This window comes from Erpetoichthys calabaricus, chromosome 2 (genome assembly GCF_900747795.2).
Source record: "Erpetoichthys calabaricus chromosome 2, fErpCal1.3, whole genome shotgun sequence".
Taxonomy (NCBI): domain Eukaryota; kingdom Metazoa; phylum Chordata; class Cladistia; order Polypteriformes; family Polypteridae; genus Erpetoichthys; species Erpetoichthys calabaricus.
The window spans coordinates 67,299,117-67,316,439 of record NC_041395.2 but is presented as its reverse complement, the minus strand read 5'-3'; positions in this window follow the sequence as shown (position 1 = coordinate 67,316,439).

The window sequence follows — 17,323 nt, the reverse complement described above, 5'->3', positions numbered from 1 at the left end:
TTGAAATATCCACATTTTTATTCTCCATAATATTGGCTACTTATTCCTTATTAATGAGGGGAATATGAAAACAAGTTTTCAGTTTACTGAAATGTAAGTTTAAAAAAATAATTTTTACATTTGTTAAGTGCCACTTTACAGAAGACATTTAACAACTGCACACGACACCTTCAGATTCAGGCAATTAGTTGTGATTCTGGATACGTCAATGTTTAGCTATAAATTGGTACCGCATTTTGAACATGTATGCGGTATTTCAGATGTCTGTCTGTGCAGTTAATCTTCAGCATATCTTCTTACCAAATTTTATATCCAAAATACAGAGGATTCGGAAAGTATTCAGATCCCTTCACTGTTGGCACACTATATTGTGTTGTAGATTTCATTTTAAATGAATTGATTTTTGCCAATCAATCTAGATTCAATAACCAATAATGACAAAGTGAAAAATGTTTTCACAAAGGCTTGCAATTTTTTTCACATCAAAAACTGAAATCTCTTATTTATATAAGTATTTGGACCCTTTGCTGTGGCACACCAGATTGTGGCCAAGTGTATCCTGTTTGCTTTGATTATCTTTGAAATGTGTTAACCTGTGCCAAAAGGAATTAATTGGGCACAATTTACGATAAACATATCTTAAGTTGCTAAATGACATCATACAAGCCACACCACCTTCTGACATCACACAGAATAGTTACTTTTTGTCACACATATGGACTTCTATGCAGCAGAGAAACTGCCAACTTACTTTCTGTAGCGCTGCTAATGCTAGTTTCAACAACAGTGAAACACGTGGTTGAAATTTCTTACCTTGGGACATTTCCATTGTTATGTTTGATTTTTTTTACAACTGAATCCAAAACTTGAATGAAGAGAATTTTGCTTTCTTTTCATCATTTTGGAGTGGAGTTGAGTTAGGTTAAAAGAATCGTCAAATGGCTATCTTGCATTGTGGATTAAAATACCAATCTGCAACAGCATCACTCTTCCAGAGACCAGAACAGCAGCTCTAGGTAACTGAGAAAGCAGAGTGCAGGAGCAAGCTTTCTTGAGGATAAAGTAGGCTAAAATGAAAGGAAACACCCTAACAATCAGAGTTAGGGTAGTCAGTGAATAAAACTTCACTCACAGGTACACTGGCAAGATTTTCTCTACTTCATGTGGTCTTGATCGGATGTTTGATTTTCTTAAGGTGATTGTAGTTTTTGAGAGATGGGTCTGTCAGCAGACATCAGGTGGGAGACCCTTCTGTGGCTGCCACAGAACCCAAGTTGTACCAATTATTCCCTAAGTGCATGTTGTGAAAATATGAATTTTCCAAACTTGCCAAGGCAAGTTTTAAAATGTAACATAGTGTGACAAAAGTATTATAGAGTATGTATTAAATTCATCCATCCATCCTCTTCCGCTTATCCGAGGTCGGGTCGCGGGGGCAGGAGCTTGAGCAGAGATGTCCAGACTTCCCTCTCACTGGCCACTTCTTCTAGCTCTTTCGGGAGAATCCCAAGGTGTTCCCAGGCCAGCCGAGAGACATAGTCTCTCCAGTGTGTCCTAGGTCTTCCCCGGGGCCTCCTCCCGGTTGGACGTGCCCGGAACACCTCATCAGGGAGGCGTCCAGGAGGCATCCTGATCAGATGCCCAAGCCACCTCATCTGACTCCTCTCGATGCGGAGGAGCAGCGGCTCTACTCTGAGCCCCTCCCGTATGACTGAGCTTCTCACCCTATCTTTAAGGGAAAGCCCAGACACCCTACGGAGGAAACTCATTTCAGCCGCTTGTATTCGCGATCTTGTTCTTTCGGTCACTACCCATAGCTCATGACCATAGGTGAGGGTAGGAACATAGATCGACTGGTAAATTGAGAGCTTCGCCTTGTGGCTCAGCTCCTTTTTCACCACGACAGACCGATGCAGAGCCCGCTTTACTGCGGATGCCGCACCGATCCGCCTGTCGATCTCACGCTCCATTCTTCCCTCACTCGTGAACAAGACCCCGAGATACTTGAACTCCTCCACTTGGGGCAGGATCTCGCTACCAACCCTGAGAGGGCACTCCACCGGCTGAGGACCATGGTCTCGGATTTGGAGGTGCTGATTCCCATCCCAGCCGCTTCACATTCGGCTGTGAACTGATCCAGACAGAGCTGAAGATCATGGCCTGATGAAGCAAACAGGACAACATCATCTGCAAAAAGCAGTGACCCAATCCTGAGTCCACCAAACCGGACCCCCTCAACGCCCTGGCTGCACCTAGAAATTCTGTCCATAAAAGTTATGAGCAGAATCGGTAACAAAGGGCAGCCCTGGTTGAGTCCAACTCTCACTGGAAATGGGTTTGACTTACTGCCGGCAATGCAGACCAAGCTCTGGCACCGATCATACAGGGACTGAACAGCCCTTATCAGGAGGTCCGGTACCCCATACTCTCGGAGCACCCCCCACAGGATTCCCCGAGGGAGACGGTCGAACGCCTTTTCCAAGTCCACAAAACACATGTAGACTGGTTTGGCGAACTCCCATGCACCCTCCAGGACCCTGCTAAGGGTGTAGAGCTGGTCCACTGTTCTGCAACCAGGACAAAAACCACACTGTTCCTCCTGAATCCGAGGCTCGACTATCTGACGAACCCTCCTCTCCAGGACCCCTGAATAGACTTTTCCAGGGAGGCTGAGGAGTGTGATCCCTCTGTAGTTGGAACACACCCTCCGATCCCCTTTCTTAAAGAGGGGGACCACCACCCCGGTCTGCCAATCCAGAGGCACTGTCCCTGATGTCCATGCGATGTTGCAGAGGCGTGTCAACCAAGACAGTCGTACAACATCCAGAGCCTTGAAGAACTCCGGGCGTATCTCATCCACCCCCGGGGCCCTGCCACCAAGGAGTTTTTTGACCACCTCGGTGACCTCAGTCCCAGAGATAGGGGAGCCCACCTCTGAGTCCCCAGGCTCTGCTTCCTCATTGGAAAGCATGTTAGTGGGATTGAGGAGGTCTTCGAAGTACTCCCCCCACCGACCCACAACGTCCCAAGTCGAGGTCAGCAGCGCACCATCCCCACCATATACAGTGTTGACACTGCACTGCTTCCCCTTCCTGAGATGCCGGATGATGGACCAAAATCTCCACGAAGCCGTCCGAAAGTCGTTCTCCATGGCCTCTCCAAACTCCTCCCACGCCCAAGTTTTTGCCTCAGCAACCACCAAAGCCGCATTCCGCTTGGCCTACTGGTACCTATCAGCTGCCTCCAGAGTCCCACAGGACAAAGGGTCCTGTAGGACTCCTTCTTCAGCTTGACGGCATCCCTCACCGCCGGTGTCCACCAATGGGTTCGGCAATTGCCGCCACGACAGGCACCGACCACCTTATGGCCACAGCTCCGGTCTGCTGCCTCAACAATAGAGGCATGGAACATGGCCCATTTGGACTCAATGTTCCCCACCTCCCTCGGGATATGGTTGAAGTTCTGCCGGAGGTGGGTGTTGAAGCTACTTCTGACAGGGGGCTCTGCCAGACGTTCCCAGCAGACCCTCACAACACGTTTGGGCCTACCAGGCCTGACCGGCATCCTCCCCCACCATCGAAGCCAACTCACCATCAGGTGGTGATCATTTGACAGCTCCGCCCCTCTCTTCACCCGAGTGTCCAGGACATGTGGCCGCAAGTCCGATGACACGACCACAAAGTCGATCATCGAACTGAGGCCTAGCGTGTCCTTGTGCCAAGTGCACATATGAACACCCCTATGCTTGAACATGGTGTTCGTTATGAACCATCCGTGACGAGCACAGAAGTCCAATAACAAAACACCACTCGGGTTCAGATCGGGGGGGCCATTCCTCCCAATCACGCCCTTCCAGGTCTCACTGTCATTGCCCACGTGAGCATTGAAGTCTCCCAGCAGAACGAGGGAGTCCCCAGAAGGTATGCCCTCTAGCACCCCCTCCAGGGACTCCAAAAAGGGTGGGTACTCTGAACTGCTGTTCAGTGCATACGCACAAACAACAGTTAGGACCCGTCCCCCCACCCAAAGGCGGAGGGAGGCTACCCTCTCGTCCACCGGGGTAAACCCCAATGAACAAGCTCCAAGTCGGGGGGCAATAAGTATACCCACACCCGCTCGGCGCCTCTCACCAGGGGCAACTCCAGAGTGGTGGAGAGTCCAGCCCCTCTCAAGGAGATTGGTTCCAGAGTCCAAGCTGTGCATCGAGGTGAGTCCGACTATATCTAGCCGGAACCTCTCAACCTTGCGCACTAGCTCAGGCTCCTTCTCCTTCAGAGAGGTGACATTCCACATCCCAAGAGCCAGCTTCTGTAGCCGAGGATCGGACCGCCAAGGTCCCCGCCTTCGGCCACCACCCAACTCACACTGCACCTGACCTCCTTGGCCCCTCCCATAGGTGGTGAGCCCATGGGAAGGGGGACCCACGTTGCCTCTTCAGGCTTTGCCTGGCCGAGCCCCATGGGTGCAGGCCCGGCCACCAGGTGCTCGCCATCGAGCCCCACCTCCAGGCCTGGCTCCAGAGGGGGGGCCCCGGTGACCCGCGTCCGGGCAAGGGAAAACGCCGTCCAAAGTTTTCATCCATCATAGGAGGTTTGTTTAACCGCTCTTTGTCTCATCCCTCACCTAGGACCAGTTTGCCTTGGGTGGCCCTACCAGGGGCATAAAGCCCTGGACAACAGAGCTCCTAGGATCATTGGGACACGCAAACCCCTCCACCACGATAAGGTGGCAGTTAAAGGATGGGATGTATTAAATTGTGATATCATACTTTTAGTTATTAGATTGATAAATGCAATCTTAGCTGCTACTACTTTTAAGGAGATTTTTTCTGCGGTAACAAATACAGAAATAGTAAACTGTCATTTTTACTCAGTTGTACACTCAGTAAATTATGATATGATGCTTTTTAATAAAATTAAGTTACATGCATTATTTATGCTCAGCCTTCATATCCATCTTTGCATACATGCATCTCTCCACTTCACACCTCCATCAACAGGATCCCGAATGAGGTCACCAGGTCCTGTGACTGGAGCAGCCACTGAGGATCTGACTCTATTGGGTTCTTTAACTGCTTTTTCACTTTCATTCTTTTGATCCTTGTCAAATCTGGAGTGTAATGGAAATGTGAACATACATCTGGCTCCTAAGTTAGCATAGAGCTTATTCATTGTTTTGGAACACTCTCCTTTGCTTTGTTTTACATCTTGCCTGAAGAAGAGGCCTGAGTTGCCTCGAATGCTTGCATATTGTAAACTTTTTAGTTAGACAATAAAAGGTGTTAGAACGTATTTTGCTTGACTTCTCAGTACTGTCTATGATGAGACCTTCACAATTCTTTTTTTTTTAATTTTTTTTTTTAATTTTATTTATTAATTTTATTGTAATCATTCCATACAAATAGATTAATTTATAACAAAAAAGAATTGAAGACAAATCAAACCCCACCCTTGAGAAGGAGAGCTCAGCCAAACTAAGGCAACAATAAACAAAAGAAAGGAAGAAATATATATAGGTAAATAAAAAATGGAGAAGGGAAATAAATGTGGTGGTAATAGTTATTTCTCTTATTCTAAAATATTATTGATTAGATCCTGTCAGGTTTTGAAAAAATTCTGTACAGATCCTCTAACTGAGAATTTGATTTTTTCCAATTTCAAATAATATAAAACATCGGTTTCCCACTGACTTATCAGAGGAGAGTTAGGATTCTTCCAATTTAACAAAATAAGTCTGCGTGCCAAAAGTGTAGTGAATGCAATCACCGTTTGCTTGTCCTTCTCCACTTCAAGTCCGTCTGGAAGAACACCGAACACAGCTGTTAATGGGTTACAAGGGATTGTGATACCAAGGCTGTATGAAAGGCACTTAAAAATTTTGGTCCAAAATGATGTTAGTTTAGTGCAGTCCCAAAACATGTGACCCAGTGAGGCAGGAGCTTGGTTGCAGCGTTCGCAGGTTGGATCCTGCCCTGGAAACATTTTGGACAGTTTTAAGCGAGACAGATGAGCTCGATACATAATTTTGAGTTGAATAATTCTATGCTTTGCGCATATGGAGCTCGACTGAATTCTCTGCTTTGCTACCTTCCACTTCTTTTCTGATATATTGATTAAGAGATCTTCTTCCCAATGTCCTCTTGGATCTTTGAAAGGTAGGGACTCTAATATGATTTTATATAATGTGGAAATGGTGTTTAATTCCTCGAAATTTGAGCAGTATTTTTTCCAGCATGGTGGAGGGTACGAGGTGAGGAAAATCGGGCAGTTTCTGTTTAACAAAATTTCTAATTTGAAGATAGTGAAAAAAATGTGTAGCTGGGAGGTTGAATTTGGAACGTAATTGTTCAAAAGATGCAAATATGTTGTCTATATAAAGATCTCTGAGCATTTTAATCCCAAATCTTTTCCAGGTATTATAAAACTGGATATGTTTGCGAGGGTTGAAAAAGGTGATTCTCTTGCAGAGGTGCCACGGATAAAAGATTTTCCATCTTAAAATGCTTTCTAAGTTGGTTCCATATTCTGAGTGAGTAAAGCACAATTGGGTTATTAGTATATTTGCGATAACTTGCATATTCACTTCTGTCTTGAACTAGTAACCTGTGGATTGTGGAACTGTTTATCTTTCTTGTTGCAACTGGTTAATTTTACTGCACCCTTAATGAAATTTTAGTGGACATACCACAAAGAACGTAATTGTTTACTGAATTAAAGAGTCAATAAATTCATTTAAACAGTGTTCCAGTTGATCCTTCAGAGAACTGGGACCTAGGGATTATTTGCTATCTCAGATACAGTCATCAGGGATCTCAGAGGAACCTTGTAAAATCCACCAACAAACTGTCTGGATTTATTATACTTTGGTCTAACAAATACATGTCAAGCTGATGCATGGATTCAGATAGGCGCCTTGGGGCTAATTTATTTAACCTGCGACCACTTTAAGAAACTGATTTTACAGAGTTTCCTGAACTTAACTTGACAACTGCATCCACTATACAGCAACAAACACTCTCTGAACAACAAACCTTCGCTCTGATTTCAATTTGTTTTACATAAAAATCTGGCATAATGTGTTTCTATTTTATAAATGTCTGACATATTATATATAAGCAAAACATGATAACATTCTCAGGAATATCTTTCCCTTAATGAAGCTACTCCATCAGCATATTCATATATAGACAAACATCAGATGGTTGAGGTGGTGAACTTGCAGTAGTTTATTGTTCACTTCTTAAATGAAACTGGCTCCTTTGTTAAGAATATCATCTTTTGAGTATTTAGCCTTTTAGATCTCTAGCTGTCAGCCTTCATTAAACATTGTTATTTATTGTTCACCTTCTAAATGTCCTCAGAATTTCTTTCTGATCTCCTGGTATCTGTTTTTTTCATTTGAATTCTGCTCTGTTTGAATGAAACGAATAACGAGCTTTTTGCATATATTTGCATAGATTTATTTTATATCAACATGTTTTTTTACATTCACAAGAAGAACCATATTATTGATTTGGTTTACTCCTAATGTATCTCTCTTTTAAATGTGGATTCCATGATTTATGGCTGTCTTATTTAATGTATCAGTTGGTAACACATTTGTCTAATGTTCACCAGTTGGTTCACTGTATGACATATAGGGGACATTACTGCACCCCAAACCCAAGAAACAACCTCACAGACATATGTCCCAGGACTTTAAGTAAAAGGTCGTATTTTACTTGCACAAGCACAATACAGAAAAACAATTATTCCCTTCTTCTGTTTTCCTCAGCTTTCTCCTCTTCTGCCCGACTCTTCACATGGATGCCCCACAAAGTAGGGATCATGGATTCCCGCAGCACTCCCTGGTGGCACCCACGGAAAACAAAAAGGCTGCCCCATGGGACTACAGTTCCCGGCATGCCTTATGGGTGTCCGTACTGGCAGTGTGGCTCAGGGGTGCTGCCACCTACGATGTTGGGGGGGCATGTACCCCTGATAGGTTGTCTCCCCTTGTTCTTCCATCACACTGGCCTCCCGGCTGGGTGTTTTTCCTCAGTCCAACCCTGCTGGGATGCCAGTGTTACCACTTCTGGACTGGCATCTCCTGCGAATCTCCTGGCCGAAGCAGGACGATCCTCGCCTTCCTTCTTGGGCCTCTGAAGGGCTGGCCTCCCATCTAGGTAAGGAACATTGTCTCATCCTGGGACACCTTCCCATACATGCTGTCCATTATAACTGTTATAATAGCATCCTGTCATTTGAGCTCCTTTAAGTACATTTGTGACCCATGAACTACATACTATCAGAGGTGTGACCAGAACATCATGTGTGGGTGGGCATTTGGCTTGTCTGGGGGGGCAAAAAATATCCATCTATCCATCCATTCCCATTATTGTAGGGGGGTCAAATAATAATAACAACATAGTTTTATATAACATATAAAAGCAAAAATTGTGGCATAAATCATAACCTATTGTTCAATAAAATTAACAGAGGCAATGGAACTATTATTTTTGTGAACAAATATAGAACAAGGTAAATATCAATAAAGTCAAATGTATACAACATATGATAGCAAGAACAGAAATGTGGCTAATTGTAGTCATGGGAGGCTATAGGACATCAGTTTCCAGTGTTTAACCTGGATATTATCTACAGGACCAGTCTGCGGTTACTCTTGGCAAATTCTGAAATAAATTCATTCATGTCTAGATTTTCTATGATGTTTTTCTCATGTGCCAGAATGACTAAATTTCACTTCCTTGAATGAAGCATTGTTCGGCGGAGTGGAGTGAGAATGCGGTTCAAAGTAAAGAAAGAGCTTTCGCATGCAGCTGAAGACACACCAGTGATGAGTGCTGTGATGCAGACATGGCTCTGACGTGCGGGATACTAGACGCGTGTTTGTGGAAGCCGCCACCGTCTTTTTCTAGAGCTTTTTCCAATTACTATAGCCGTGTTTGGTGAATATGTCCTCGCGGTCCGAATTGGAAACACTAAATTTGCGGCAGGCAAAGCAAAAGCTGCCATCACGGACAACAGAATATTTAAGCCATGGTCGAGACTGACACCAGCTTGCACTAAAACATCTGAGTGTCTTTCCGAATGCGCGCTTGGGATAATTAATTCAAATGTGCTGGGATGGGCTATCCATATTTAAGTCAGGCAGACCGAAGTGTATATTTTGTTGAAGGCAGAGGTTTGGAGTACACGACACGGGCGCAGAGCTGGAGGATTGTGTAGGCTTATCTACATCTTTTGGAGTTTCAGTTCCCGACGTGGGTGAAGAGGTTGAAGATGTCTGCTTTTTAATAAGCCACCTATGCATGGCCTTTGGTGTTACCAACCAGAAAATAAAAGAAGAATGGAATGTATACGCTGTTTTAATTAAATAATGCGGTCAACAGGTTCAAAACGTGCTGCAAAATGTGCGGCGAAGTGAACTGTGAACAGCACGGTGCCTGTCTAGTGGAGGAGGCACTGACGGATACGCCCCAAATTCAAACAGCCAATTGGAAAGCAACTCAGTTTTGAAAATCAAATGTTATTCTTCTCCAGAGTTTTCATTGGACAGACAGAGCATTTCGCAGGGGGGGCACGGCTTGTCTTTGGGGGGGGGGCAGTGCCCACCCCAGCCCCCCCATGGTCACGCCTCTGCATACTATGAAAGCTCATGGCAGGCAATTAGAACTGTTTTCTGAAAAGGGCATTATGCGCATGTGAAAATGTATAAAGAACATATTGATTAATACAGATCAGCAATTTATTTTGTTAAAAACGATATATTCCTGTAGCATAGTTTATAATGGTAAGGGAGATCCAAGAGTTTAATTTGCCATCATACATAAATGCAAATGTCAATTTTTTCATTTATATTTTCTTTATTTGATATTTGTGAAAAATTCAGCAATTATTTTCTAGAGAAATTTCAGGCCATCCATCAACATCTTGGACCATCCAACACCATAGCTACACCTTCCCTACACGTGAGATATGGGGCTGACATCAGTCGTGACCACACATTTGATGCATTTGTCCTGGTTGACTCTGCCTTCATCTGTGATTTTGTGTAAAAACATAAGCCCATCACCTGCTTACTTGACCTCATGCCTGCCTTGGTCAAAATTTGTATGATTTAATAATGTACTTGTATAACAGACATTGTTATGGGTATTCCTTCAACTAAGTGCAAAGTGGCTGAAGTTATGCTGGTGTTGAAAAACAAGGTCGTGATCAAGACAGTTTTTTAATCACAAATCAATTTCCAACCTTAATTTTTTTTACTAAGGCACTGCAGCTTACTGTTTCACCCCAATTAATATCTTACATGGAAAGATTCTGTCTGTTTGACCACATTAGACTGGTACTGAGAAAGCCTCACTAAAGGTTGTGGATAAGCTTTGTATAGCTACTGACCAAGGTAACTGTTCTGTTCTGATAGCTCTGGACCTTTCAGTGGCTTTTGACGTAGTGTGTCATTCTGTGCTCTTTCATCTGCTGGAGTCTTATTTAGATCTTACAAACCATTGCAATGGTTTTATCAAATGGACATTGAATTGAATACAGCATTACTCTTTACGACATTTCACACTTTCATTTGATTAGATATCAAAGACTTTTTCCTATTTAGTAATCTAATTCTTTATGAGCTCTTTGGTAAAGGGTCTGTACATCACAAGGAACAATGATATTAATGTAGCTATCACGTGTTTAATTAAAATGTTCCCAAATACCAACACTGAGGTTTACTTTGCCCTCTCATCCATAAAGTAGAATTAATATTGAAATAATTTTTTTTTTCAATGGGTTGTTAAAAAAGTACAATTGCAAATCGGTATTTTTTTAATGAAGGCAAAAATGGCTACAGTGCAATTCTAAAGTAAAGTAAACTATCATGTCATGTCATAAAATAACACACATCTCTGGGGCAGATTTTGTAGCATCATGAAATTCATTGTAGTCTATGTCTATATTAAAATATGTGCATTGCAAATTGGTCAGACGATGCAAATCAGGTAGCCACACTTGCTTCCTTGAAAGTTATATGAAATGGAATGCTTGCCCTCCAAAATATTTACATGTTATTTGGTTAGAAATGTATGCATAATGCAAGTGACAAAATTCTAGGTAAGCAATTTCTTCTCATGTGATTATGAGAATTTAATCTGTAATGCATTGCACTGCTTGGTTACTGCGAAATGTAATTCGATTACAGTAGCACATTACTTTGTGTTGTTAGCCCCAGATCAGGTAACAAAGACCTTCTTCTGAATTTATATTTAAGCACTATGTTGATTTTGAGGCTGAAATGTTAATTATGGTACCTCTTGGGGCACCCTGTATTTCCCACTCTAGACCCAAGGCAAGCTGTTTAATACTAAAGAGAAAAGCTGCTTTGATGAACTGTTCTTATATTACCATACTAGCAAAATACCCGCGCTTCGCAGCGGAGAAGTAGTGTGTTAAAGAGGTTATGAAAAAGTAAAGGAAACATTTTAAAAATAACGTAACATGATTGTCAATGTAATTGTGTTGTCATTGTTATGAGTGTTGCCGTCATATATATATACATATACACATATACACACACATATACACACATATACAGATATATTATATATACATATACACATATATTTTTTATATATATATTTTTTATATATATATATATATATATATATATATATATATACACATACATACATACATACATACATATACACACATAGATGCACTTACAATAACATAGAAATCAATATAAACAACATTAACATCATTATCATATGAGAATATGAAGTAATATATAAGAAGCACATTTCATATAAATATAAATTATTAAACAGTAAAATCTTCTTCTATAATTTGCTACCGTGGCTTTTCGTTGGTCTGTCCAGGATTTTAAATCACCTGTAGCTTGCAAACCGTTTCACCTATTGACTTGAAATCTGGTAGACATATAATACGTCACGTCTGCTATCCGCTTTATGGGTGATGATTGTATTACTCTTTTTATGTTTATTTTATTTTAGAATCAACTCCTATCTGCGCATACCAGGGCGGCCGTGGGCAGATGCGTATGGTGTATTCACTCCATGTTATCGTGCATTGCGCTGTCACTGGTATTTTGATGAAAGAATTTGAACAATATATAAGAAGCGTATAAATTATTAAACAGTAAAACATTAACATTTAAGAAGTAAAGTTACATTGAGTACTACTGCAGTGCCTTCGGGTATACCTCATTTTTTCTTTGCCCATTACATGCTTAAATGTATACATTTTTTGGTGTACCTACCCGAGAACACGCGACATATAACCGACCGTGGGAGAAGCATGGATTTTAAACACGCGTTGAGTTCATCTGCTGGTCTCCCTCGTGGAATAACTGGTAATGTTTGACTAAAATCTACAGCGAGTAAAACGACATTACCTCCTTTTTTTTTTTTACGATCTGTGAGATCTTGCTTTTTTCTGTTCAAGGCTTCATAAGCTCTTTTATGTTCCATGGTGTACTTAATAAGTACTAATTATCCCAAACCATCATCTTTGAATGTTGCAAGACTTTCGCCTTGTATGTAGATCGGGGTAATTACATTCATTGCATTCCTAGTGTGAATCACAATCTGATTGTATGGGTGGTTACCTGGCACTGTAGGGTTGCCACCCGTCCTTTAAAATACGGAATCGTGCCGCGTTTGAGAATGAAATTGCGCGTCCCGTTTTGAATCAATACTGGACGGGATTTATCCCGTATTTTTTTTATAATTTTTTTTTTAAAGCAGCGTCTCATGCAAATCATCCCACACGCATTTTATGAAGATGCCTCCTTTCCTACTTTTGATTGGGTAATACTTGATGTCATCGTTAGTTTGATTGGTGTTTTTAACTGTCCAGTGAGGAGGGCGTGTCTTTTAAGTACAGTCTGCAAAGTGTTGGCACTGAGATGTGGCGTCAGTGCCATAGTTGAAGCCCCTAACGTTGCGGTCAGCAAGTCGGCTAACATCCGCCATGTGCCGTCTTTCAGTTGCGAGAAGCAGATCATAGAATGGTTGAAACTGTTGCCCCTAACGTTGCGCCACGGCGTGTGGTTCGTTTATACCTCGTGTGTTCTCATTAAACTTTTATCTCGCGAATATGTTATTGCAATCCGCAGCGGGAGCGTTTCTATAAACTTAATTTAAACTTACGTTTTACACCGTGCTTTCTTTCCCTTATGAACATGCTTGTATGCTTAACTCGCTCCGTTCTCAATTGTTTAATTAATTTTTTGCTCTTAGCTGTTCGCGGCTCTTCCTCCATTTCCCCCTACTTCGTTCTTTTATCTCGCGAATATGTTATTGCAATCCTTAACGGGAGCGTTTCAATAAACTGATTGAAAATAGTTTTGCATTTACCTTTTTAGTAAAAGGCGAGCTTTTAAGCCTGAGAAATCACCCCGTAAATGCACACGTTTAATTGCACATGTGTTAATATGTATGGTTACACAGTATTAAAAGACAGTGAACAACGTCAGTTACCTTTGTTCCCGCGTTTGATAAAAGGTGAGCTTTTAAGCCTGAGAAATCACCCCGTAAATGCACACGTTTAATTGCACATGTGTTAATATGTATGCTTACACAGTATTAAAAGACAGTCAAAAATTAACGTCATTTACCTTCGTTCCCGCGTGTGACTCGTGCTGTAAATCTCTTCCTTGTTTTTAGTTCACGTGATTACGTAGGAGGCGTGATGATGCGATACGTGACTCCGCCTCCTCCATTACAGTGTATGGACAAAAAATATGTTCCAGTTATGACCATTACGCTTTGAATTTCGAAATGAAACCTGCCTAACTTTTGTAAGTAAGCTGTAAGGAATGAGCCTGCCAAATTTCAGCCTTCCACCTACACGGGAAGTTGGAGAATTAGTGATGAGTGAGTCAGTCAGTCAGTGAGTCAGTCAGTCAGTCAGTGAGGGCTTTGCCTTTTATTATTATAGATTGAAGTGTGATAATATAAAGACTGAAGTGGATGTATATGCTGTAAAGGACTCAACTTTGACAATTCATAAAAAATGAAAGATTTTGGTAAAGTTTATTGAGAACATTATTGATGCTGACTTTTCTCCTTGCACCTTCCTTTTAAGTTAATTGCCTCTTACTCTGCTCATCTCATTCTGTTTCAGGGCAGTGCATGATCAGTGCCTTCTGTGATTGTTCACCTTCTGCTTGTGATTGGTTTTGTTCACATGAAATAAGATTTTTGAATTAGAATCTGATTTCGTCATCCTTCCATTCATCTGTGTCTTTTTGAAATAGGTGCGGTTTTGCAGAAAGTGTCCCTGTATTGTCACCTTAAATGGATTGACACTTCTCCTGTGTAGTGTTGGCCAGTGTAAGTATAACGGCTCAAGAAGATATATAATTCTTTTAATAAACCTTTAATATCAGCTAGATTTACTGCTAACAGATGCAGAGGATCAGAGTCTCCTATTAGCCTTCTTTGATTTTAACAGCACAGTTTTATTCTTCTGCTTCTATATTTACTGATTCTGAAACATGTGATTCCTTTTCAATCAACCTGTTAATGTTGCCCTCCACTGATAAACCAAACAAGGATTCCATCCCAGCCATGGAGGAGGCCTCTTCTTTATTTGTGCATTGCCATTACAGCTTTCTGTTTTTTTAATTTGAGATGCCAGAGTCTATTCTAATATTTCTTTCATGTATTTGGTTTTTCAACAGCAGGTGTTTCTATTTGTATTTTGTCTCTTGGTAACTTTATCTAAACAATACTTTCTCGCATTCTTCTTTATGAATTTGCTTAGGACCTGTCAAGTGAATGAAGACCTTAGCTAAGCTAGTTTTAAAAATTTGGTAAAGGTTAATATTTCCACATTTATTCCCTGGGATTTATGACCAAGGAGTTGGTTGGGTCACTTGAGGATGTTCATTCATGTTCTTGCACAGAAGCTGCACCTCTGTTTTATTGTAAGTCTGCCTGGAGTTAAGCTTGTGAAGTGTGAATGTTCATCTCAGTCCAAGGTTTCTTGTGGATTAAAGCTTGTTAAAATTCATTTTTTGTACTCTGCCTCACTCTCCTCTATGCTAAAAATTATTCTATCTTCTTATGTTGAAAAACACCCCCAAAACATGATGCTGCCACCATTGAGTTTTATGGCAGGAGTGATAAGCTCAGTTCAGTTTGCGTCAATAATTGCAAAATACCATAATGACTGTTTTTGTAAACCAGAGATTTTTTTGTCACCTTGCTGACCAAGATATGCCTCGTTGCCTGTTCTGGAAATTTGACTGGCTCCAAAAAAGGTTCTGTATGCTTCCATATCTTCCCATTTAATAATAAAGGCTCTGATGTTAAATATACTAATGTTCAACACTTTAGACTTCTTTCGGTACTCTTCTGATTAGTCATGAGGGTGCAGAGAGAGCTACTCATATTCATTTTCACAATTTTACCCTAAATGTGACCATTTTGGTTCTTCTTGTAAGATGATGTCAGCTGGCTGGAGAGACCACAGATGGGCTTCAAGTTTTAGAGTGTCCCCAAAACAACATTAAATGTACTGTAGCTTGATCAAGGCAGTTTTTTAAATTAATAATATACAGTATAGTAGACTCAGAAATTATTCAAAATCCTTCACTTTCTGCACACTGTGTTGTGTTGTAGATTTATTTTCCATTTTTCCCATAACTCAACATTCAATAACACACAATAACAAAAAAAAGCATGTTTTCAGAAAGGTTTGCAAATTTATTAAAAATCAAAAAGTGAAATCTCTCATTCATATAAGTATTCATACCATTAATTCAGTAGCTAGTAAAAGCCGCTTTCATTTTCTTGGGGAAGTCTCCACAATTATTGCACACCTGTATTTGAGCAGTTTGTGCCATTCTTCCTGGCAGATCCTCAAGCTTTATTAGATTAGATGGGAAGTGTCTATAAACTATCGTCTTTAGGTCTCTCCACAAATTTTCCACAGGGTTTAAGTCTGGACTTTGGCAGGGCCACTCAAGGACAGTCAGAGACTTGTCCCAAAGCATCCCCAGTGTTATCTTGGCTTTATACTTCAGGATATTGTCATGCTGAAAGAAGAACTTTTACCCCAGTCATTGACTGCATGAACCCTGGGGTAAGTTTTCTTTAAGGACCTCTCTGCATTCAACCTTCCCTTAATTCTGACCAGTCTACCTGTCCCTCTTGCTGAGAATCACCACATAGTATGATTCTACCACCATCATGTTTTACTGTCTGGATGGTATTAGGCAGGTGATGAGCAGTGCCTGGTTTTCGCCAGACATACTGCTTGAAGTTCCACCCAAACAGTTCTATTTTTGTGTCTTCAGACCAGGCAATCTTTTTCCTTATGCTCTCAGAGTCCTTTAAGTGCTGTCATATGCTCTTTACTCAAGAGTTGCTGCCATCTAGCCACTCTACCATAAACACCTGATTGATGGAGTGCTTCTGAGATGGTTGTTCCTACTTCAGGTTTCACCATCTCAGCAGATGATTTCTGAAACTCTGTTAGAGTGACTTGGTTGGTCATCAACTTTGGCCCTTGGCCAACCAAGGCCCTTCTTGCCCAGTCACTCAATTTGCAGATGGCCAACACTAGGAGAACCTGGTGGTTTCAAACTTCTCCCCTTTTATAATTATTGAGATTACTGTGCTCCTGGGAACACTCAAACTATTTATACCTTTGCACTGACCTGTGCCTCATGACAATTTATGGAGCTCTACAAAGAGTTTCTTGGACATAATGGCTTGGTTTTTGTTCTAAAATGCATTGTGAATTGTGTGACCTTATACACACACAGGTATGTGCATTTCTAAGTGAAATCTAGTCAGGTCAATTTGCAAGAGGTGGACTCCAATCAAGTTCTAGACTCATCTCAAGAATAAAGCAAACAGGATGCACCTGACCACAGTTTGGAGTAACACAGCAAGCGGTCTGAATACTTCCATATATGATAGATTTCAGTTTTTCAAAGTTTTGCAAACACTATCTGGAATCATGCTTCCACTTTGCCATTATGGGTTATTGATGGGCAAAAATGGTAAACTTATTTATTTAAACTTAAATCTACAAAACAATAAAATGTGCAGAGAGTGAAAAGGTCTGAAAATTTTCTTAGTCACTGTATAGGAAAATATATACAGTATAAGTTCTTTCAGAAAGTACCCTAGATCTTTGTAATTATTTATTTTTTAGACATACCACCCAAGACATAGGGCATTTGATATAACAATATTGAGTCAAATGGACTGAAATGTATGTTCATAAATTAAATTTATAAACTCATGTGTTCCAATGCAAGATCACAAGAATACAAGGTCTATTCC